The sequence below is a fragment of the Molothrus aeneus genome, chromosome Z (assembly GCF_037042795.1).
Source record: "Molothrus aeneus isolate 106 chromosome Z, BPBGC_Maene_1.0, whole genome shotgun sequence".
NCBI lineage: Eukaryota > Metazoa > Chordata > Aves > Passeriformes > Icteridae > Molothrus > Molothrus aeneus.
The window spans coordinates 57,923,789-57,950,190 of record NC_089680.1 but is presented as its reverse complement, the minus strand read 5'-3'; the positions used below and the strand labels follow the sequence as shown (position 1 = coordinate 57,950,190).

At 34.3% G+C, this 26,402-nt stretch overlaps 1 protein-coding gene across 8 annotated transcripts in view; it reads left to right on the top strand.

Moving 5' to 3' along the window:
- The first annotated feature begins 1,332 nt into the window (after positions 1-1,332).
- MEF2C (myocyte enhancer factor 2C) overlaps positions 1,333-26,402 on the top strand; it is a 121,553-nt gene continuing 96,483 nt past the window's right edge. For 6 of the 8 annotated variants that reach the window (XM_066568599.1, XM_066568601.1, XM_066568603.1 and 3 more), the window contains exons 1-2: positions 1,333-1,888; positions 13,176-13,388. The gene's annotated coding sequence lies outside the window, so the exon portion shown is untranslated. The remainder of the gene's footprint in view (positions 1,889-13,175; positions 13,389-26,402) is intronic. The other 2 variants (XM_066568598.1, XM_066568597.1) reach the window with 1 other exon arrangement.

Here is a 26,402-nt window from a genome sequence, read left to right as displayed (position 1 = left end):
CTTGCATTAAAATAACCCAAATAGATATTTATCTCTGTGTTTGAATAAGTCATTTGGTTTTTTCACATGTGCTGTTCCAGTACTTTAATCTATCATACAAATAATACTCTTTACAAACTCCCCTGCTCCTCCCAAAGGATCATAAAAGTTGGCTATCGGCACAAAAATTTTAAAAGTATGTGCAAGATCCAGTTTTACTCAAATCACTGCATGTGCTTAATCTGGATTCAAACTAACAGTGCAGTCCTTTCAGTCCAGTTTTAGAAGCGACTGAACCTATTAAAAAAAATAAAGCCCTGTCCACACACAGCGTGCTCTCAATGCTGCATATCTGCGGGTGAGACTGACACGAGACCGTCTCCGGCAGCTTCCCGTGGCCGGGACATGCTCGAGGAGGCGAGCGGGCCCGGATCCGGCCGCTGCTGATCGCGGGGAAAGCACCGCTGGGCCGGTGCTGCGCAGGAGCAGTTCCCCATTGTCGCGGGACCAGCAGCCAAATGAGTTGGGAAAGTTGGGCTGCTCAGCAGGCGCCGGTCTGGGGAGGGGGAGCCCAGCCAAAGGGCTGGGCAGGAGGTCTCGGGGGCGGGGGCAAGTGCCGGAGGACCGCAGCCCTACTGCGCTCCGGAGGCGGCGCAGGGGTAGGCGTCCTCTGGGTCGCACTGGAGACCGTGGGCCGGCTGCCCCCTCTCGGCGCCCGCCCCTTCCCGACCTAGGTGAAGCCACTCCGAAGGTACCGCCTCGGAGGTGCTGGGCATGCGACACGCAGGGGCGTTCCGAACCCTGGGCTCCGCAGGTCCCCGGGTGCGGTGAGCTTGGTTACTTCCCCACAGCCGGGACCTGACCGGCCGCGCTGACTGGCCCCAGATGCGCTGCCGCGGGCAATGCCCGCCTCCCAGGTTCGCAGCCCTCCTGCACGCTGTGGTACCCCGGCAGGAGGGGGAAAACACTCAGCGGCTCGCCGCCTTGTCTTCGCTTTGTGTGATAAAGGATGTCATTAGGTTTGCGTGTGGCATATGCCATTGCCCCCACCGTAAAACTAAAATTAGCAAAATGTCAGGAATGGAAAGATTGATTCACCGAAGATGCAATTATCATTTTAAAAGTGCTTGATTGAGGTGCTGATGTTCAGTGATTTATTCTGCATACCATATACATAATTAAAGTAGTGTAGTGGAGCAATTTATCAATCTAGTTTAGACTAGAGGGGCAAGGAACTGCTGCCGCTGCTGCTGCTGCTCTATGTTTGTTTTATTAAAACGCTTTCGAGATCTGATCCCGCCCCTTTTTTGCGAGACTGAAACTGATTATTTCTTCAGCTCGGGAAGAGAGAGTCATTCGTTTGGGATTGTGGGAGAGGTAGAGAAATAGAGACACGATAAAAAGAAGAAAAAGGAGGAAGAGAGAGAAGTAGAAAAGGACACCTCATCAGGAGTATGTTTTGAATCCCTTTCTCGCCTCCCCCTTCCCCTCCGCGATGTTACAGAGGCTGTGAGCTATTCGCCTTTTCCCATTCGCCTGCTGCCACTTCCTTCCTGGACGATCTCAGGACGAGTCCGGTTACTTTTAATCCGACCAGCAGCTCAGCCACTTTCTCCTCCTCCACGCAGCACACACGCGCACACACGCGCACCACGCACACACACGCGCACCACGCGCACGCACACACACACACACACACTCAGGCACACACACACACACACTCCAGGCATCTTCTGGCTGCTTATTGGATTGACTTTGAAGGTTGTGTGTGTGATTCAAGGCGGCTGCATGTTGAACCAGGTGGTGAATATTTAAGACTGGAAGAAGTAAAGGGATTTTTTCTTTTTCCTATGAAAGGAAAATATCTGAAGGACTAGTCTGATCAGCCAAACAGCTAACTGTTTACAATGTAAGTACATGTGAAATTCAACGTCAGAATAAAATGTGGTGGGCATGGAACAAAAGCCCTAGGTACATTTCCTATCGCGTTTGAATAATGTATCAGTCATTTTATGTAAACTGGGATTGAGGTTGCTTGCAGACTTTTAGTGTGTGACTGCGCAGTTGCTTAAAAGTAGCTTGCTAAAAAACGAGTTAAATCTCTAGTAAATTATGGCAAACTTGTCTCTATCAGTGTCATAAGTGTTTAAACTTCGATGAAGTTAGTTTACATAATTTATGTGCTTGATATTATGAAGTATTGGAAGCTTATTTGATTTAGATGGCTCTTAGTTGATTTAAAAGCTATGACCTTGTAGTGCTTGCACTGTGATTTATCAGACTAGGGAAACAATCTAGTTTCAGTGAAATGCTCTTAAACTTAGCTGTATCACAGGCTCTTCAGTCTTGAGTTTAAGTAGTGCATGCTTGCAGGCGTTCAACTTTGTACATCTTTCATCTGAATTACTTATGTTTGAGATGAAAAGACCCCTTGCATTTATGTGGGAATTTAAGTGATGGTCTGCAAGCCAATTTTGGAACAGTATGCTTTGGTCTTTACACAGTACTTTGAGTAATCTTTAAATTTTTTTACACAAAGGAGCTAATCAGAATTACAGAACTAGCTGGCATAATTGCAGTACAATCACTTACAGGCTAAGAAAAAGTTTAACGTGAATTAGCGACTTGTAAGATTATTGTTGCACTATGTAATTAGAATACTTATTATTTCCCATAAAACTTAGTGTGACCTCTTGTCAGCCTGAAAAACAAAACAAGTATAAAAAACAAGTTAATAATCCTATTTCCATGCTACTACTACTACTAACAATAATAATAATAAAAAAAAAGCAATGCAGCATGGCGCAAAACAAAATTTAATGAATCATTGTGGGTATCTAAGCATTGTCTTTTATAGAAAAGTTCTATTTTCTTTATTGTGTGTAATGATTATTATTACCAAATAACTACATACTTAAATAAATACTGTAATAGACAATTTAAGACTAAAGGTTTAAGAGAATTAAACAGAGAAAGGCACTTTACCTGTACTTTGCTGATGATCAGAAAATAATAGCTTTGACACAAAATTTTCCTTGCACATATCTGACAATCACCTTAATGGCATATGTCCTAGTTTCATATCTTTACTTTAAAATAACTGTAAGATGAATGACAAACAAACTATTTTAGAAGCAACTTCTCATTTAGAAGACTAGATTTCTTTCATTGTCACTTTCCTGCTATTGGGTTTGAAGAGTAAAGATGTTTATATGGAGTATAATAACTAATCCCTAGATGCTTTGGCAGGGCAAGGAAATAGCACCACCTGTGAATCACTACTCCAACACATACTAATCTTCAGTGCAAATGATAATTCATGTGGTTTCTCTGGGCATTTGTTATTTTGTGAACTGTATTTATTACAGGATTTCAAGTACCTTACTTCAAGTTGAAAACGCACAAAACTTTCTTACTTTATTAGTTTTCCTAAAATATCTATTATATTATTCTTTCTGTGTTAATGAGTACATAATTCATAATGAGCCTATGCTGAAATATCTGTCCACAAGCCTGTCCTTTTGGAAGTAATAGAAAAATTCCTTGAAAAACAACTTAAGACAATGGCCCTTAATCCGAGGTGTCTATGTTCCTGGTTGCACATGTACTTTTATTTTAAAAACTCACTGTTCATATATATTTATACTAATATGCTCTACATAGTATGAGAAGGTAGCTCTGGGACCTGAACATAGAAAGGCTCTTTAATGCGAGGAGTTCTTACACAACTAGTCCCACTAGTCAATGCTGAGAGTACTTGTAAGAAAATGAGCAAGTCACAGGGATAACAATTTACAGGATCAGGACCCAAAGAGACTAAACCTCTTGCCTGTCCTAAAGCTTTCATAGGACAGAGATGTAAAGAATGTCACTTTCAATGTCCTATAAAAGAATGCAGGGATCAGATACTGTCTGCATCCTTTTAAGATTATTTGACCAACAAAAAAAGAAATGTAAGTTTAGGAGCCTTATTAAAATTGGTACTAAATGATGAATAGTGTGGGAGTCTTTTACAGTTATGTTCCCAAATTTCTAGTTTTGGACCATAATAAGAAAATGAATTCAAATAATTTCTTACTGTGAATTTTCTTCCAATATGGGATCCAGATTTTTTTCCTTTTTTTAGACATTTCATCTACCTGCAAAATGCATATTTAAAACCAGACATACCTTTCTTAAATGGTTCTTTTTTAAAAAAATGCCTATAATGTTACAAAGAGAAATGAAGTTTCCTGAAGCTTTTCACAAAAGTTTGCTTAAGAAATATTTTGGTAATTCATTATTCAGTAGATAAAAGTAATTATATAGAAACTTAGGAACTGAGCAGGAGTTGTGAATATAATATTTTGCCAACTTAATTTCTTTTAATTTTACTTTTCTCTAGAACAGATTAATTTATTGTTCATCAGGATAGTTTAGTTCATTTTCAGAGACAGCTGAAGTTATTTCTACATTTCATTAAAGAAGAAGTCATTAATTGTTACTATGCTCTTGAAAGAAAAAATGCTTGGTGTTTGATATATCAAGGTCCATTTTTATCTGTTTGATATAATTATTCAAAATTGTGTGATAATTTTTCCAAATATCAAGTAAGGTGTATTGGCATTTTTTTGAAAACACTGATGATGGAGATGAATCTACATAAGCAGTTATATGATTTCCAAGAATTTATAGTCCTTGCTTCAGCATCCTAAATCATAGCCAAAACACTTACATTTTTTATACATTTTATGTTTTTTAATTTTGCTATTTGATATCAGCAGAAGATTTTGCTTTATCCTCATTTATGCTCTGTAATGATTTAGGTACAAAATATTTTTTAAATAATACATTTAATTCTGAAAGCTAGAAAATTTTAAGCTTAACAGAGTTAGAATTCTGATATTTGAAAAGGATGAAAATAGAATTTTGGATCCTGCTTCAGAAGCAAGATGGATTCAGAAAAACTTTGGTCAGCAAACACTGATGGTGCAAGTGAAAAATTGAAAAACTGAGTTTTTAAACTATTTTTAGAAGTAATTACTTGAGTCCTCTGACCAGCTTTAAGGTCATTTTCTTAGAACTGATGATCAATGATACATATGGACAGGTGATTAAAAGCTGGTGTCTTCAGCCCTCCACTTTAATGCCACCGTCTCATTGACTGCAGTGCAGGAGAGGTTGTCTATTCACTGAGATCTGTCATCTTTAGGAAATCAGACCAGCTTATAGGGGCGATTCACAAAACCAACAGTGACAACAAAGTCTTATGTGCCTTACAAAAGAAGGATTAGGCGGTTCACATGTCATTTTGATTGGACAGCAATAAAAGCTGATTGCTGTGGCATAGCAAGACACACTTCACTTTTAAGTGATTATTGTATGAGACAACTAGAACTCTGTTGCTTAGTCATTGTTAAATGTAATTCAAATCAAGGAAAACTCAATTTTGACATTACTGGATTTGTATGACTTTATAGTGAAAGTACAGCCACTTGTAGCATTGTTACACAAATTTTATAAAAACTTCTTAATACACCACTTTGGAGAAATACAATTAAAATGTGGTAGATTATTGTTCTTGGATTTTTTAAAAAAGATATTTGTCTAGATATTTTCCTGTAATCACAATTTAAAGTTACTAAAAGTGACTAGGCTCTAAAAAGTGCCTAGAACTATACTAAATTCACTGCATTTAACCATATTAAGAGCTTACGAGCAGAGGAGTGTGCCTAAAATGTGTCAAGGTATAACAGATTTATCAAAAATTATAATATTGAACAACAACTAAAGAATCTTATTTTATTCTCCTACTTTTTAAAATATAATGGGTTTAAAAACTATTATTTGTGTTGCATGTGTGTAGTCTGATTTGAAAATAGCCAAGAAATTAAATGCTGCCCCTGTATTATTAAATATGTCATTTATCAGTGAGAATAGTTTTTTCCTATTTGCATAATTTAGTTAAAATGTACAGCCTTAACATTTAGAAGTATGAAAATAGAAAGCTGATAAATTCTATGATAATTTCATATAATATTTCAAAATAACTCTTTTTTTACCCAACTGATGCCTCCTAGTGTTTCACATAATAAAACACTAATGAGTCAACCATAAATGTAAACATTATTCTTTCATTTTCTTCATCTTATGTGGTACATAAAATTAATATTTATGTTTTTAATTTTGTATGCGTTATTTTAATCAGACAGGAAACTCATATAAATTCAGATGTCTCATTTTTATGGATACTGAAAGTGCATTTCTATTTTCTTTCACTATAGCTTTGCCTAGCTGTGTTTTGAAAAGTTTAAGTTATATAGTTTAAGTAATATAGGGTACGTTTTCATTTTCTCCTTTTGTTTCCTGTGTGCATTAAATGAATTTCTCAACAATGCATTATTAAGCTCAAAAAATTCCTTAAAAAGGAATTTTAAACATTTGCCAGCATGATGCTTTGAAAAGTAAGCCCTCAAAATAGGCAATAAATGCAGTTATAAAAATGTTTGAAATGTCCTAAGGTACCTCACAGCCAAATAAGATTAAAAACACTGGTCTACAACATGCTCGCTCACTACAGTCCTCAAAGAATGCTTATCGTATTTTGTAGCCATTCCTGATTATTTTACTGTTGTATGATCAACTGTGAAGACAGTTTTCAAATTCACAAAATGTGCATCTTACTCAGTTGTGTGTGTGGATGATCAGTACTTCTGAAAAATAGTTCATTTGCATAAAATACTGAGATGGAGTTTGAAGTGGTAAAGACAGTGTCCTTTTCTTACAAGTGCAGTCTGGTCATATAACTCCTGAATGCCTCAAAAAACCACATTCAGCTCTATCAGACAACAGCAGAATTTTTTACCTTTTATTTTATAGAAAAGTTTAATTTTCAAAAAGATATCTAGCATCATTGCAAAGCAAAACCTAGGGGCCTCAGCTGTATATTGGATCTGTCAGGTATGCTCTTATAATAATAAAGAAGCTGCCAAGACTGAGAATACTCTTACACAATTAATGCCACAATTTTATGTAAAGTATGAGATCACTTTAGTGAAAAATGAATTGGAAATAGAGCCTGTTATGCTAAGACTTTCAAGAAAAGCAGTGAAATTCCTTGGTACTTATTCTGTTCAAGAAGTTTAAAGATATATAGTCAGTTTGCAATTAAAAATCAAAGTTTAAAAGTTAATAGGAGCAACAAAAGTATGTGTCTTCTCAATGCACATATGATAAATTAAGGGGCCTACTTATAGAAAAATTCTGACTGAATGCAGTGAGTTAAATCTATACATGCAAATCTTGGTCATGCAAATTAGTATCTGAATTTAGAACATTTTAAAAGTGCATATTTTAGGATTGTGTTTTGCCATGAACCCTTTTAACATAGCATTTTTCTCCCAGTAGTTTTAAAGTGCAAGAACAGTTATTTATTTAACTGAAGAAATATGACATAGAAGCCTGTCCTTTAAATTTCCTTGCATCTTGAAAGTGTTTCAAAGTATGCAAATGACACCTGTTATTCTGTGAGGAAAGCTAATATGCTTTGAATTTTCTGATATATTTTCTGATCGAATTTTCTGATACATTACATTGCAGCTTGCATTGTGAAGAGAAAGTAAATGTGGAAGAAAAATAGGGAGAAGTGTAGCAAAAAAGAATCCATGTCATTTCCAGTGTAGGACTGATACTCTGAAATACTCCCAAACAGAACCCCACCCAGCTTTCTTTCCCTTTCTTCTTTTTTTTTTTTTTTTTTTTTTTTTTTTTTTTGTTTAAACAACTACATTTAGATTGCAGAGATCTAAATTACAGCCTACACTTGTGATATCTTAGAGCAATTTCTGCACAAATTGTCTGAGAATTATTTTAGTCCTATATGGAATACACTGGCACAATATGGATTCAGTAATCACACCAGTGAGGTCAGATGGACTGTACCCCATTTGTAATCCCGTGAACAGCTGTTTTAGCAGTCACCTGCTGCAGCAGGGTTGATGTACTTATTTCTGCCTTCTGGCACCTTCCCCAATATTGGAAGCCTGCAAGAGCTTGAGTGAAGAGAGCTTCAGAGATCTTGGCCAGTACAGCTGGTCCTGGAAGTCAGTCAGTATCTGCTTCCTTCATTTAAGCTAACCATAAGGCAGCCCACAGATAAAGGACAGAATTGAACAGATGGCATACAGCTCCTCTGCCTTCTTTTCCCAGGTTATAAAGCTGATATGAAACTTAGATTCAAATCTAACAAGTCTTATCTTTCTCTTATTTCTTCAACTGTATAATTGATTAAATTAAGTTTATAATAAAAATTATCAACCAAATACCAGTGCAGGAATTCACCTTAAATATTACTATCTCGTATTTTTCATGCTGTAATCTCAAGGTCTAAGTGAACTGAATTACAAACAACATTATTTATGTTTGCTTTTATAGATATAGGGTGCATGCCACTTGTGGAAACCATGCTCAGTTAAATTTCACTATTTACTTTTAAGCTGTCAATCAATAGCTGTTAGGAAAGTATGTACAAAGGGCAAGGAGGTAGGCTTGTGAAATTGTTTATAAACCACATCAGAACAAGTTGACAAATTGCAGAACACTATCCACATGGAACATTAATTTTAGTAATATAAAAAAATCAAGTCACAGGTTAGCATGTGCTATTTGTGTGATTTTGAATAAAATTGTTCCCCCTAGTGAAAAAAATTTCAATACAACATTATATTTGAAATAATAGTCCATTTTTTAACCAGATTGTTAAGATATTGTTAGGTTATCAGAGAAATTATAATGTTTCAGAACATATTCGCCCTGTAAGAAGTTTGACTGCAGCACTTTTCATTTAAAAATTCAGTATGGATTTCTCAATGAACACTGTTTTAAATAATTTCATCAGAGTTGGGTGGAAAAGCTGTCCCTAAAATGGGGGCTAGGAGGGGAGGGCATTGTAGACAAACAGCAGGACACTGAGGTCCTGTGACCATCCTGTAATGCTGGCCCCATGTGTTCCCTTCAGCCTGGCATTTTAGCTTCTGAATTTTACTGCCAAGAACTCGCTTTTGATGGTCATATCCCATGGGAATGCCTAAGTTACTACTATAAAAATGTTAATATTCTGGGGATATACTGCGAAACCAACAGGAGACAGTATGTTCTCTAGATTTAGCCTCAGGACTGCTATATGTCTGTCCATCAGGGTCCTGAATGTGTTTCTGCTTCTGATAAGTGGGAGAACAGCAATAGAGGAGGAAGGCTTTTAGGGGGTTGGAAGAACGCGGATGTGGTCTATTTGTTAAGATGGGATACAATGAAGGAGAGTTAGTCATGTTAGTCAAACTTAAAACTTTAATCTTGCAGAATTTTTTCATTAAAAATTCCTGTTGAAATGTGTATAATTAATCTTGCTGTGAATAATCTTTAATTGTTGCAGACATATGCAGTGATCTTACTGATTGTTGATTGAAATATGTTGTAAGGCTGTAAGGAAAGATCTTTGAAACAGTATTTGATGACACAAATTTGATTTGATTTTGCTAACAGAATCTTGGAGAAATCATCAGTTTTCCCGTCATCTTATTTATGTTTATGAGATGGACATATCATATGATATGCAGAGGAATGAGAAAAAAATCCATGTTATGACCCCAGTGCAATCTATGAAATTTGTGAATTTGCATACTTACTAATCTTCTTCATGACATATTTTTTATTTCAGAATACTGAGCCAGAAAATGCATTCATGCAGTGGCATACAAAAATTATAACTTTATCCAAAACACATGTAGATGAATTTTAGAAATTATAAATATTATAATTTAGAAATTATAAATATAAAAGGCTAGTACTCTTTGTTATATGATGTGTAGTTAACAATTGGAAATAATATAAATTTATGTTCAAAATGTGTATCAACTGGAAAAGAAGAAGTGGAAAAATTTTTTTCCACTTTACTCTTAAAACATGATGAAATGATTGCCAAGCTACCTAATTGAAGCAAACTTCACATAATTATAGTTGTATCCTTGGTAGGTAGAAATCTGCATATCTTCACAGGGGAAACAGGATCTGATGTTTCCATTTTATTGTTGATGCTGCCATAAAAAGGATTATGCATAGGACAGAAAGAGAAAAATTATCTTCTACATTTCCTGAAATATTGGCATACAAGTGGGACTAATATTTTTGTAGGTTTTCCAAAAATTGTTATTGACAAAGCAAAATGAAAATCTATTTTCAATACAGTTCCAGTACTTAAATCCTCATTGAGAACCTTGCATTTAGTTCAGTTATGCTTCCAGTAGATAGTGTCACAGGCTTAGTATTACACGGAGTGGTGACGTGCAAAATAGTAACATAGAAAGCATCCTTACTGGATGCTATCTTTTCTGGAATTTCATATTTTTAAAAATTGCTTGAGAGGTGATACAGTGGTGATAGGCATAATGCAAATCATTATGACAGATAAAAAGCAAGCAATAGAAAAATTACTATGTTGGCATCATATTTTCAATGTTATTAGGATTATTTCCCTATATTTCTAATCATGTAGTAATATACATATCTGAGGGTGCAAGGATTTCTCAATGGAGGCAGGGTGTGTTTTTATTTAATGAATATATGACAGTAAGAAGCAATATGCCATGCAACAGAGGTGTGACAAAAATAAAGAGACATTCTGCTCTGTTTTTAGGAGCAGTGCTTGCCACCTATCTGGACAAATTATGATTTTCTTGAGCTGCTTTCTGTTACAAGTCTCTAAAAGTCATTGCTGTAGAACAGTAGCCCTCTGTTCTACCACATTTTTATGTATATGATTACAAGCAAACCTCTCTTGAGACCATCACTTCATCGACTGCTCTAAGAGGACACTTCTACAGATTTCTGATAAAAAGTAATTTTGAGAATAGTTGGGAAGAAAGTATTTGTTCACCCCTTTTGCTTTACGGTTTTCACATGTGATCAGAAAGAGGAAGTTATTCCACTAATGGATCAGAAGATTGCTCTATGAATTAAATACCATTCTAAGAATACAACTCCCATGTTTGATAAATATAAATTCAAAATACAATGTGGATATATTAAAAAAGGTCTCTTTAAAATCACAAGGAATCTAAAGATGTATAGTTTTGTGAGATTCTGATGATGATAATATGTGAAAGAAAGAATCATCAGCATTCTATTTTCATATGTTGGTCTACATCCTCTTATATGCAGACTAGTTAAATAAATACCCACTCTTATGTCTGTTCACAAAGACCACTTTCTATGACCATTACTTAAGCTAGATACCTAAATCTAAAATGTAGGCTTTCTTTTGAAAAGGTGAGCATATGGCACATTCCATGTCAAAGTGTGCTCCAAATTTTGAACAAGTTTCTTAAATGCAATAATTGTCAGCACCAAATGTAACCCATCAGTTTCAATTTCCAAGGAGACTAGGGAGGAGAATCTTTCAATATGAATTCCAAAACCAAAAAATATTGGGAGTATTTTAAAAATGTATGTTTATCCTTAATGTACAATTCAGTAATCATCATCTCTGAAGAGATACAAGAACTTTATTTAAGGCAACAGATGCAAGGTAAAAAAATTGCAAGTGAAGGGCAAAAGCTGAAAAACAGTATAAAAGGGACTCAGAACCGCCAAGTGTAAATTTTCAATGGAACTGCAAACTTATTTTTCTTTTTTTTTTTTGTGCAAGTCTGTTATGAAATGCCTGAGTGGAATGAAATTATCACTTTTACTAAAACCTTAAATTTGTGTTGGAATGTGTTCAGAAAATTAGAAAGGACTTAGGGCAACATCTAAAAGTGGAATTTAGGTTTTACTTTGCTGTGTCCTGTTGTCTACTGGAATCCACATCCCAAATTAAATCTGTAAGTTCTTCATGAACATTGGTTTAATTTTTATGTCAGAAATTCAAGAGTTGAGAAACCTATTTGGAAAGACTTCTTACTCTTAACATAGAGCAGCTAATGGTAAATTCTCTTTTCCATTGATTATAGAATATTGTGGGAGAAAGCTAGTCTCAGTTTCCAAATGTGAGGCCGTTACATTTTTGTATAGGTAATGAAATAGTCATCAAAGGAAGGACTGTAATTGAGTCATGTTTTGCTGGAATGCCATAGTTCCTTACCTATTGAGTTAGTCTCTCAATCTCTTTTACCTCTCTTACTAAAAAATGCAAGCCTTTCTATGATTCTAGTCTGTAATATAGCTTTCTGTTTAAACTTATAGCTAGTTTAAACAACCAATTCAATGCCATCTTTGCTATTGCATTGTCTGAAAAGTTTGATTTTACTTTATAAAATACAATGTATAAGAAAATAATTCTTTTGATTTTACCTTTATAATAGCAAGTGCATTCATCTAAATGCATAAAACTATATAATAAATACTTCTGTGACAGTCTTTCATAATTTTTAGTGACCTCATCCTTTCATTTGAGTTAGCTTTTGAACAGATACATACCATGTCTAATGAAGCTCTGAAATCTAGAATAAGAGCTACAAACACGAAGAGATGTTTGACTGTGAGGACAGTGAGCATGCTGTAAGTGAGTAATGAATTGATTATGTGTTGGCTGAGACAGGAATTACAGCTCGAGGGTGTGCTAAGTCTCTCAGTCTACCTCAGAGTGTTTCATAAACCTGTAAGAGAAAAAGTAGTTCCAAAATACCCATTTTTTGCATGTTCTCTCTCATCTTCACACCCAGAGTTTGGATAGTCTTTTAGGAAAGACCTTGTGGCCTAGCATGCATGACTCTTCAGCCAGTTTCTTGTATAATTAATGTGCCTGTTGAATATGTGGGTGTGAGTCAAAAGCTGATTTTGTGACCACATTATTAGGCTTGAATTAATGGAGAAGAGTTAAGTCCAGTTAAAAAGTTGTGGATATTCCATCTTGACTAGTATTTTTCCAAGAGCTTGAAGCTGTTCCTAAGTTATAAAAACATGCTGCTTTTTCCTTTTCTTTTACTATAATTTGGAAATTCTGATCTCTTCTCATGAAGAGCACTTACATCAAAATATAATAATGTATTTATTTAAGAGTATTTAAGACATAAGTAAATATATGACACTATGTCCTTTGTTCATGTATTTTAGCATAACTTCACTGACTTGATGACCTACTAAAAACTGATTTATATACAGGATTCATGCTGTTAATTAACATCCACTTCTTTTTCTCAGTTCTGCTCTGACTCTTTTTCCAGACTCATTAGAAACAAAGGTACCATTTGAATAGAACATTTCAAAAGAAGATCTTCTTATCTTCTCTTCTGGACCACCCTGGGAAGAATGTATAAAGATGTACCACTTCTTTGATCAAGAGCATTATAAGCAGACTTAAGCAGTTTGCTAAATCCCTCTTGGGTGTACGTGTGTGCTTGCCATTCACACATCCCGAAATGAGATGGAATGTGAAGGTACATTTTATGCTTTTCTAGAGCTGTTCTCAGATTAGGAGAGTATACCTCAGCTTCTGTCTGCTAGATGTTAATTGTATTATGTAACGATCTGTGTGGGTTTCATAAAGCAAAATCATTCAATTTTTCTAATGTGATTTTGAAGTACTTTCAGAATACCAAATAATCACTGTAGATGGAGTGTATACAGGCTGAGACTGCTGGCCTCATAAGACTTCCAGGTGCTCCAGATTACTTAAGGTGCTCAGACCATTAGGCGGTGTATGAATCTTCACTCACCTGGCAGTCCAATTTTATTCCTGATGTATAAGACAAAAGTGTGTAAAACATCATGACAAAATTCAGAACAGTTTGTTTGTGCTTTTTACTGGAACACTATATTCTCAAAAAAGAGATGGAGGGAGGGAGGGAGGGAGGGAGGGAGGGAGGCAGGAGTGAGTTTATTTGGTCTATCTTCAAGTATTTAGTTTATCTTCAATTAACCAAAAGAGAAACAATGTAAATTACTTTACAGCTGAAAAAAAGATTTTACAGACTCATCAGAATTTCTGAATTCTTTCCTGAGTATAAGCATGCAGTTCTGGTGCCATGATGAGTCAATAGCTGTAGCTGGAGAGTGCTTATTACTATTTACTGAAGATCTGGTTCTCCTTTTATGTGAGAATACATAGTTACGATTATTTGTGGTGGCAGTTTTTTACTGACAACTATAACTCGCTGATTCTTTTTAGAACCATCTCGGGTTCTCAATCCATAAATTCAAGTGAAACTTGAGAAGATGCAAGCAGCAATAGCAAAGCTGACTCAATCACCATTTATGCTTATTCAACGTGTGAGAGGCCCATATCCTGTAATGCTAGAGTATTAGCAGGTTATTTGTTTTGTATTGGTTTTAGGTATAATGCTACTTTTGTCTTAGAGCATAGCTAAGCAGAGGAAGGATATTCTAGTGTCTGTGATGGCAGCTTGTATTTGGGAAGTGTGGAATCAACTCTTCCAGAACTTCTTTTAGATGACTGTGAAGATTTCACTTAGCTCATGCATCAATTCCCTGTCTGTAGAATGAGATGGTATTTCCATGAGGCAGATTCTGTGTGACCCAAGCACTATGGTAACAGTGTCCATATGAGTACCATGGGGATAAACAAGGCAATGTAGACTGTAAATATGTAGTGGCTTTTAGAGAGTTACAGTCTAAAGCAAAGGAACAGATTCTTAGAACTTCACTTTTGCTAGAAATTCATTTTAATTAAAGTTTAGAACTTTCTGCTTCTTTTCTGCTTCTTCTGCTTCTTTCTTTTTCTGCTTCTTTCCATTTTTCTTCTACTTCTTTAGTAGTTGTGCCAAGGTATCCATGTGTGTTTCTTCCACTGTCATCTGGCTCATTCCCAGCAGATGCACACAATCTGTTTTGCTGTCATTGACAGGGCTCAGTTATGAAAAAAATGTGGCAGAACATGCTGGTGTAGTCACTTATACAGGATTCTCTTTTCTAAGTAACTGAGAAGAAGTTAATTTTTTTTTTTTACATATTGTTCAGTCTTGGGGTTTTATCCAGGTAACTTTGCATTGGGTTAAACAGGGTGTTTATTTAACATCTTAGCTTTCTTTTTTAATTCCTACTTTGTAAAGTTAAAATTTGTCAATTATATGTATTATAGAAATCACCACAGAATGTTGACAGGCCTCAGTTACAAGTGGCGACAGTAATTCTGGCCATTCAGGAATAAATGTAGTATTTCCAACTATTTTAGACAATATTATAGTGTTTCTTTTGTATTTTAAAATATAAATACAAATTTCCCCATTTATAAATAATCCTGATCATCCAAACACATGCACTCTTAAGTATCCTGAATATACATTAATTATACAAAAGGATTTTGTATACGAGGATAACGTGTTCCTTCTCATGCAAAGTTATAGTCAGTAAGAGGCTGAATAGAAACAAATCAAAAAAAGATTTTTTTTTACTTTATTGCCTACAGAATAAAACTATAAACCTTAATGTTATCATTTATTGTGATATTTTGTATGTAACATACAAGTAAGTAACATAAACTTACAAGTAACTAACATAACTTAACATAGATTAGGGCCTGTACAGGATGCTGTGCAAATACACATTAATGAACGGCTCTACCTTTGGCCTTAACAGCATGAACAAAAAGGATAATAAAAAAGAAGGTAGAGGGAAAGAAATGAAGATTTTTTTTTACTATTATGAATGTCTTGCCTTTCTTCCCAGTGTTCAAAAGGAAGACTTGGTGTAAGTAATTAAACTTTATGGAAGGTATCTAACAAGAAAAACACTGTTTATTAGATGATAGGGTGTTCTCACTGTCTTTGCCAAAGAAAAAATTAATCACCAGCTCAAATTTTGTGTTCCTTCTTTGCTGCTTTCTACCTCTATCTCAATGAAGGCAGAGATGACAACAGCAATTTCCACACTGGGTTATTAAGTTTACAGTATGAGCCATTAAAAAAAGGCTAATATTAAATATGTATAGGCATTCTACATGTTTATTTAAAAACAGAATTTGGTTTACAAGCTGATACTGCCTAAATACTTTTATTTTGACCTAAATTTTCCTTTTGAATTGTACTTTGTTCATACGGGCTGACAGCTCTGGCTTCTTTATTTTTTTTATTCTACAGCTAAAAGAAAAAAATCTTCCACAGCTAGAATCCCCATTAATTCCCCAAACTGAAAACTAGTTTAGTGAGCCTAGTTTTGGTTGGCTTTGAAATATCTGCATATATACATTAACATAAATTTAATATATTTAAATAAATTTGATCTATATTTTTAGGATTTTTTTAATAGACTATTTCATTTTGGGAAATGCCTTTATATACTTACAACTCTGAATTCACATTGTTGTCCCTCACCTAGTTGCAGATTTTGTATCATTGATAGATTATGTTAAAAAGGCTATCTGTAAATATGCAACAGTGGTAGACTGACATTAACTAGGCTTGTGGTTTTTCTGTAAATTTGTTTCTTATTATCATGTACATATATTTATACATATGTACATGCATATATATATATATATATATATATGCGTGTGTGTGTGTGTGTGTGTGTGTGTGTGTCTGTGTGTGTGTGCTTTTTATACAAATATGTATGGTTTTCAAACTATGATTGCATGCTACTGGGTATGCCATAAATTGTAAATAAAACTGTCAAAATGTCTCTTCAATTAGACCTCATAAAAATAATCAGTCCATAAACATGTGGTGTTCTTTCTCCATATATACACAGTTATTACATAAAATAAAAGTCTTTCATCTAAACCTAAAATCTTCTGTATAAAGGGTTAAAAATATACTAATTTTTAGTGTGGTCTTTTTATATGCTTTTATATTTTTTGGTATATTTTGGTCTCAAAAAAATAAATGTGAGAATACCAAACCTAATTTCTCCTGATTTTATAGACAGGTTGAATTAAAAGATGACTGTAACCCCTGTTTGTCATCATAATATTTTTAATTTGTATGTTTTTTAAGGAGAGTATTCTTGTATTTTGGAGAGATCTATTACAAGCTACACCTTCAAAGTTTCTGGAAATAATTTCAACTTTTTAATTAGTCCTAAAATTAATTTAGGATGGGATTTGTTAATGTGGGCATTTCTAGGAGACAAATAGCATAAGTGTATCACATATAATGTAAAAAGCAGACAGAGAAAATAAGGTCCTCAGATGATTACTTTCACTACTTCTATGTCTTGATTGCTAGGCTCAGTTTAACTCCAGAAATATTGTTATGACTTAAGCTATTACCCTTTTAAGACTAAGACTGCAACACACCTATTAGTTGTTTGGGTAGCGAGAAGAGAAAGGGATAATTTAATACATTTCTAAAAGAATAGAATTTATATCCTAATCCTGTGAATTGATACTTCTCCACAGTATCAGGAAAGATGGTAAAGACCAAATGAAATACTTCAGAATGTAACATTTTCTCATTGTGCCACCTGTCAACCTTGATTTTTTAAAATTTAATCATATTGATTATGGTTCCTTTATTAAAAACAAAAACAAAATCAAAAACCAAACAAAAAAATCAAAACCCAAAACAAAAAAACCTCCCCTGCCCCCCCTAAATAATTATAATTTAAAAAGCCTATAAAATTCATTGCAGCTTAGTACAACAATACATTGCTTTTAGATCTAAATGCTAAACACAAGAATTTTAACGCCTTTTGCCTGGTATTTTATGATCCTACATGGAATTTTATGTGGTAAAAAAGATGACATTTATACACATCCAAACTGGACAAATTAGATGATAAATTCCAAACCTGAAGACTTACTATATAGAACTTTATTCTGAATGCTAAGCATTTTCAGATTCTGTTTCAAAAATCAGTGCTGATCTCACTGTAGATACCTAATAAGTTAGAAGATATGAAATAAAGAAGGTGTTTCAGTTTTTTTTTTCATTTTATAGCTGATAACTTTCCATGAAAAAACAAACAAAGAAACAAATAAACAAAATCATAACAGAACTGGTCAAATGATGATCAGAAAAGCAATAGACTGAGAGCTGCTTTTTTCACAGGTGCTGCAGCTTTTAATTTACATGAAGATTTGTATTCCATTTATTTTCATCACTACTGAATAGGAACTAGTATTTTCAGTGTCCCAGTAATGTTTCAGGAATAAACATTGATACTTAAGTGATAGTATGCAGATATCTGCGTACCTTCAGATAAGCTAATATATAAAACAGGTCAGTAAATCCTGTATATACTTCCATCTTATACTTCAACAGTAACATAAATAACTTGAAGACGTCATTAAAGCTATCAGTTGTATGCATGATTATACACTGGAAAATTAAGATAATATTATAAGACTACGTTTTCTTGCTGTTAAGGAAGTAGAACAGTTGGGGCTTTTTCCTGTGAAAATATTTTCCAGTGCCTTGCCAGTAGCATGTTTCCAATGGGAGAATCACCTTCTCTAGCTGGCTGAAGCAGATTTTTTCCCTGTGTAAGGCTGGATGTGGATTTTTCATGAGGAGAAACAACCTGTTTTTGTGATGTGAGCTGTCCTCAAAAATGGATTATTTTTGAATCATAAAGCATGGTTTTTCACCAGTAATGATAGTTTGAGCTAATATTGCCCCTGGTAAAAGCACTGTTTGTATGTGGCATTTTTTCTTTATAAAATTACACAATTGTTTTTTTAATCTGTTTGCCTGCAGATGCAGGACAAATACATTACTCAAGAAAAAATTATATTTATACACAGTTTAAGAGAGAAGGGGACTGTCTGGATGGAGACAGAGCTGACCACTAACTCTTACACAGTGCAGAGAATTGCTGTGGTGTACAGTCATGCTACACCTGCCTAAATCTCAGAAGTTGTGTGCATCTATGCAGTGCAAGAATTACCTTACAAATGATTAATTTTGAGTCCCATCACAATATTCAACACAAAAAAATCTATGTACAAAAATTAATTATTTGGCCAATTATATTATGGCCTCTGTTTCTCTAACAATTTGTCGTTGACAAAAACATAGACAGTGCTTTAATTGTAAGAATATTATTTTGAAGAAAAATACTGTAATTTTGAGGGTTCTTATTCAGAAAATTTAAGCATGTTCACAGTGTTAATATGACTGATGACAAAGAGCTCTTTCATGGTAACACTTCTAAATGATCTTATATTGACCTTAATTGACAAAGCTATTAATACCATTTTAATTTTCTTTAGTTGCCAGTGTCATTAAGCTTGCAAATACACTGTCTCCATAACTGTTCCAGTTTTTTATTTCTGTTATCTAAAAAATGTAAAAATAAGAACAGACAGATAGCTTTTTTGTTTTGAATGTCTTATAATTCCACTTTAGTTTGTTTGAAAACTTGAGTGTGAAAATATCAAACATAAGTAGGTGAAAACATAACATATATCTTTCTGATTGTGTGGATTCTATTGTGTAGAAAATATACATCTGACGTTATAGAATGAAACCTCTCTCTTCTGTATGTTGCTAGAAAAATTCCAGACAAGAAAGCTCTTACTCAAATGCTCAATGTGCATCCCAGTTAAAGTCAGGCCTTTATCAGACCCACTGGGTAATTCAAGCACTGAAAGATCCTGACATTTTTTTGAATGAGAAGAGCCAGGGCACTTCTGGACCTGAGAAAAGAAACAGTTAATTACAAGAAGGCAAAGCAGATGTTTAAGGAACATGTAATCTCTGATCAACAGGATCTTTTTCAAATCTTCAATACTTCCTTAATTTTTATCATGTTTGTCTATATAGGGCATGCAAGGCAGAGAATTTTTCTTCTCTTTTGCAGAGAGTACACTTCCCACAAGCAGAAGCTGGGTTATGGACAGAAATAATCTATATTTTAAAATAGTAAGAAAAAAAAAGAAGACAAAGCATCAAATTTGTATTATAAAAAAAGATTTTGTCCACTACAGGTTTCAGTCAGAACTTCTGCACACAGTAGGTTCTCAGAAAACCAGGCAAGTGCAGCTATTTCAGCATTATATTAAGCTAATATTTTCTTTCTCTGAATATCCACTGTTATGTAATAACACTGAAAAATAGTCAGCGTGTTTATACAAACTTATCCGAGAGACCTCTTCCTTTAAGCAATAAGGCCTGGTGGCTGTGGACAATCTTTTTCTGAATGATTAAAATTAATCTGGTTTTGGTTTCATTGTCTATCTTGCTTAATAAAAAATATATATAAGCAGATTTGTAGTTTCTACTCTGAATTGAAATGTGAGAAGATATTCTGTGAAAGCCATTTCTCTTCCTAAAACTGGAATAGTGGTACAGGTTTCGTTGCACAAGGAAACTTGCATTACTCTCTCCTTAAGGTCCTTCTTCCATTTACTAAAGTCTTGCTAGCAAAAGAGAAATTCTTTTCCATATCAGAATATTCACCAAACATGCTCTGTTTTCTGGCATCTTTAAGTGTGACATTCTCACACAGCACATTACAGAAAACTTTAGATTCTAAAACAGACCAGAAAGTTTCTTCCTGTCTGCATGAAGCCATAGGTGTTATGAAGGCTTGTACATGCACAAAGCTGATCTAAATGAGGTTTCAGGGACACAGTAATATGAATATGTTATGTGGCTGTTTTAAGATAAAGGACCAAATTTTAGTAGAAGACCTGAATTGTTTTCCCATCTGTTTCTGTAGACCTGCTGCATAACTCCAAAAATTCCATTTGAAAATTTCTACTTTTGTTGTAAAATTTCACCAGTGTCTATAGGTGATAAGTGAAAAAGAGGAAAAGAAAATTTTATTATATATATTATTTTATAATCAGTGTGTTTTTTCAGAAGCTTTAAAAGAAATAACACTTGTCATTTGAGAGCTGCAGCTGTTAGTCTGTTGAGACATAAGAGGAGATAGGCAGATATTGAATTATTCATGAAGGCTATTGCTATAGTTGATGGAAGTTCATCAGCTAATTCCTCCACTCCATTGTGAACTTTCTTTCAAATTCAGTCAGGCTACAGGAGTACAAGCCGTTACTTTTAATAATCATGCTACCAGAAGTTTCATAAATTATATCACATAAGCTTTCTCTTTTAAGAAAGTTACTTACTGTTCATTAGAGGCTGATAGGTGCTTAATTTTAAATACTTTTAATACTACTAATTCATGACTAGTGTGAACAGTATGATATTCTTTCAAAATGTAACTTTTACAAAAAATGTTTTTAAAATGCATAAATGCTTAATTCAGCTTGATGACCCGAAGTCCAACATTTTAATTTATATGCATATTTAAGTATTTTGGGATTTATGAACACAAGGAGGTTTTGGGTGCTCTAATTTACAACATGTTTTGCAGTTTATAGGTCAATTCAACATGTGTAAATGCAAGAAAATCTCAGTTTGCCCAAGCATAAGAAAATCAAATGCTAATTCTCCTGCTTGCATGAGGGAATTGAAACAGATGATCTCCAGAGGTCCTTTCCAAACTTAAGTATTCTGGGATTCTGGAAGAAGCCAACAATTTTGTGGTGCAGACTGTCAGAGTAATGATAAAAAGCGGACATTTAAGGTTAGTTTGGCAGACACCAAAATCATGTCATGAAGTGAGTGCTCATAGGTATTGCAGGAATGTTAAATATCAAAGATTTTGTGCCACTTTCAGTGATAAGGATCTGGGTGACTCTCGCACAAAAGGTTCCACAAATGTAGCTCTTCTTTTCACATAGGCCAGGTGAAAGGGGGCATATTGTCAGCTATCTCTGCTTTGGCCACAGCAAAAGCACAAATCTTACCAGCATGTATTTGTTTTCTTTAGGAGATTTCCTTCTCTTTTTACACATCACTGCAGTCTGATTTGGGGATTTGAGAGAAGTAAGAAATTGTAGTAAAAATTTATTCTCCAGTTCAGCCCCCTCTTCTTTGTGGAGATTTCTGTAGTGAATGAGATTGAAAAGTGTCTGTTCTGGGGTGTGTTTGATGAAGACAGTGCTCTTATTTATCCTGTGATGACCTAATAGCAGCAGCAGCAGCAGCACATGCCCTTTTGATGGAGAGGATTATTGTAATTCCCTCCTAGAAAGCCTTCTAGCAGCTCAGCTCTGTCACTTGCAGCCTGTTCAGAATTCAGTGACACACTCCCATCCTGTCTTGAGCAAGTACAATCCTTTGCCTTGTACCTTCACTCATTTACTTTATCTGCTATGAAGTAGCTGTTTGATTTTAAAGTTTGCTGCCTTAGTTTTGAAATCCTTAATGATTCAGATCAGGCTATTTTCGAAAAGTCCTCCGCAAATATCATATTGACAGATATAACCACCCCCACAGCGTATTTTAGGAATCTCAGCATCATATCTTAGGTTGCCAAGTTATGTCCTTTGCCAAGATAGGCCTTCAGGTAAGGAACTTCCCCAGGAAATCTGTCTTCAACAATATATACTTATCAGAAAACATTAAAATTAAATATATATTCTTGGTTACTTTTTAAAATCACTTTCTTATTGTTCAATGTAATTTCTATTTGGACTCTATTTATTCCAATTCCTCTCAGCAGTACTTGGAGTTGTTCTGTCAAATTTTCTTTTTCCCTTATGCCTCTTCAAATTTTATTTTTCCCTAAGCATACTACTGATGTAGTTATGGATAGTGACTTCTTAATGGCATGTCATGTTTCATGTCAAGAGCGTGACCTTTTTTGTGTTAACATAAACAGTATGTCAACATGATTGCTTACTAAATAATACACAGACTGTTTTTATATTTAATGTAATTCTAAAACTTGTATTTGAATCTTTATTCCTCATCTTTACAAGGAATTATCCCTTTCTTCTTCCTGTTATGCATTGTAAGTCACTAGGGTTCAGCTGTACAATGTTGTAGATGGAAAGGAATTCTCTTGTCTGCTTTCTTGCTGTGCATCTTGTTATTTCTGTTCTTATTGTTGCAATTACAATGACATGTTTACAGCTATATTAGTATGGTGCTTAATTTTCCTCATTGATGATAAAGTAATAAGGCTATGTTTGAAGAAGTTTAGACTAGATGCCAAATGTTAACAGCTTCAGTGTGGTCAAATGGATTCTGCACTTGTGGACATCCATGAAGTGCTTTGAATAAGAAATAATCTATTTTCTTCTGTTCCATCTCTGAAATTTCAGTTTAATAATTTATAACCTGAAGTGAGTTATGAAAGCTGTTGGGACACTTTTTACCAAGTTGCTCTAAATACTGTTCCATGCACTGATAATACCCCCTTTCACCTGAGTACAGAACTGTACTTAGATGCACAAAACTGGAATCCATGTTAAGTGCATGAGGGATTAGGTTTTTCATCTCACACATACTCATTGATTTCAAATTCTCATTGGCTTACTTGACTTATTTGGGTACAGTAACAACATCTGTGATTTTATTCATATTAACCATTACATATGTAATTAATCTTAGGTACAAGAAGAGTTCTGCAGTCCTCAGCAAACTATTTAAGTGCTTCGAATTAGGCATATACATTCATGCTTGTAGATTTGAGGCTACAAGTCATAGTACTGCAAAGACTTAAGTATTTGTTCAAGTTTACTATCTTTTGATGTTGTACCAATGTCACAATTACTTTCATCAAGTAAAATGCTGCCCCATTAAGACTTTGCCTAATGGTCTGGAGTGATGGTGTTTTTTAAGATTATTTTAAATCCTTATAATTTTACACTATCTCATGGGTGCAAGTTACTTAAATAATCTGATTTAAATGAGCACAATTCAGAATGTTTCCTAGACTGTATTATTAGAAGATGAAAGCTAATCTGAAGGGGGAAAAATACTTGGTGGGTGGTTTCTTCTTCTTACATCAAATTTTACAATCAGTTAATTTCAGAAAAAAAATCAAACTGAAGTGGAGGAAGTTGACATGTGTACCTGAAGTTCATTAAGTTTAGATTTTCCTAAATTTTACTTCTGTGAAAACTCCTTACTCTGTAAGATTAGCAAATTGATGACATTTTCAACTGGGGTTTTTTTTTGTCTTGTCATTTTTAGTAGTCTTCCAATGGATTATGCTCAATGTCAATGCCAAGGAACCTTTTAGCCCAAATAATTCTTGAAACAATCTAAAAGTATTACATATTATTAAGCTGGGAATTTACAAATGCTCATTACTGGATAGTCTTCAGGGTAACTTACTCTTAATCATTAAGCCTTGAACCACAATCTCAGCAGAATGTGGTGTTTTTAATAGGACTGGTTCTTGTGGGCAAATTTTATTGTGGCATCATGGAATAATATGCATTCTTTTGCTTATGATTTATTCTCCGTAGATACAAAATGGTAAAAGAGGTGTGTTAATATATTTTAATTCAAAGTACTTATCTCTTAGTACTTAGTATTTAGCTCTGTTACAGTTCAGAAATTGAATAACAAGCATTAAAATACTACTTGTTCTTAGTCATGCTATACCAGATGCTCACAGTGAGAATATTGATCAATTACTGGTAAAGATATTCAGCACATTTTACGGATCATTGCTAAATATTATATTCCTCTGTTTCAGTGTTCCCCAAAACACTGCTGAAAATCAGAAGTGTAAAACTACTACATTCAATAATAGATAATGTGTTTCAATGCTGGTTGCAACTTTGTTCTAGAAGAAGACTCACACTGAGGTCACTAAATAAAGAATGACAATATTTTATGTTATTGTCATATTATTATTATATTATTATTTATATTATTTTCCCTCTTGTTTCGAAACTTAGGTAACTTTTCTGGGATTTATGCCCTACATGTGTATGAATTTATACAACAAAGAAAGTGTGTCAGAATGCAAAATTTATCACAGATTTGAGGGAAACTGTTACTCCATTACTTGGTTTTCAGCATGCAGTTAGAAACGGGCCATAAGGCAGTACAGAAAGGAGAAAAAGACAGCCTATCTTGCTTGTCTAGGACTTACCAGTCTGTGGCTGACAACCCAGGCTGATCCTGACCATGGCAGCATTGCACAAACAGTCTTTATAAGAGGATGAATTTTAAGAATTTCTCTAATATATTAGACACAAAAAAGTAATTCCTTTAACAAACAAATACATATTTTCTTTTTTCTTCATATCTTGAATAAATGTATTTTGACTAGCATCTGTCCAGGACTTTAAATTCTGTTTCTTGCTCAATCTCAGTCCTCATTGTAGTATGCTGGGACTTGATGAACTGCATAAGGGAAGGTTACTTCTGAAATCCTTTTCTTTCATTAGTTTTGATATGTTCAGATTGTGTTGCTTAGTGATCTAAATAATAATAATATTACATTAGTATTAACAACATGGCATCAGGGACATATTTTTAGTCTATTTAATATGAACTAAAATGATGAAGTTTTCCCCTTTATCAAAGGAAAGGCACTACTACAACCAGAGAAGGTAGGATAAAATAAGGAGTGCCATGAGCATTGACATGATTTCAGATACTAAGATGTATTTAGAAAAGTCAGATGATTAAACAGATCAGAGCTGTTCAATTTCTTAAAGTTCTGTGGTTTTTATTCTAATGGAAGCTTCATCTATTCAGGACATTGCATGTAATGTTCATTTAAACTTCAGTTTTACTTAAAATATCAGCAAAATTGGAACATTATTACACATTTTCAAAGTGTTTTCCCTTTCATTTTATGTAGCTAATGTATTTATCTTTTAAGGACCTCAAAAGGGAAATAAGATACACGTGTATGGAGGCAAAAAATCAGAACAGAGACTTCAAGCTGTAATATGATCAAGGTATCAAACTGCTTCATAATATCAGATCAAATCACTGATAAGCAGCAAGAGATTAAAAATGAACTCCAGTTGTAGAATGTATTTTCTCAAGAGCTGTGCTAATCTTTAAAAATCTTAGACTTACTGAAGACAGCAAGAGCAAAATGTTATACTACAGTATTATCAGATTTTCAGAGAGACTACACAGTCACTCCTAAAATGCAAACTAAGAATTTTTTCATCATTTCCTAGATGACAGAAGAGAAAAATGATGTAGAACAAATTACTGATCATTATTCAACGAACGAGAATAAGAAGTCACTGCACACTCCAACAGGTGCACCGCACTGTTGAGATGAGCCATTATTTCTATGCAATTCACATATTTACCCTTCACACATCTTGCTTTCATAAAGTACATGACATGTACTCCTACTATACAGCTACAAACCCCACAGCTTTAACACTGGGTCTACTTTCTGCAGTAAAATGTAAAAAGTCTAGTAGTAGTTAAAACCAATGTGACATTTTATGTTAATATTCATTGTCAACTTAACAAGGGATTCAAATTTATAATTCCTATAAAAATCAATCTCACAATAGATATTGACTCAAATACGTGTAATTTCTTACTAATGATCTTAATGTACAGAGTTTGTTGTACCATATTTTTCACAATTTACTTTTCTTTTAGTGAGACCAGGCTCAAAATATAGCGTTTCCATGTAATTTTAGGTCTTATTGTAATCCAAAATGATTTTGACCTTGTCAAGTAGAAAGTTCACACATT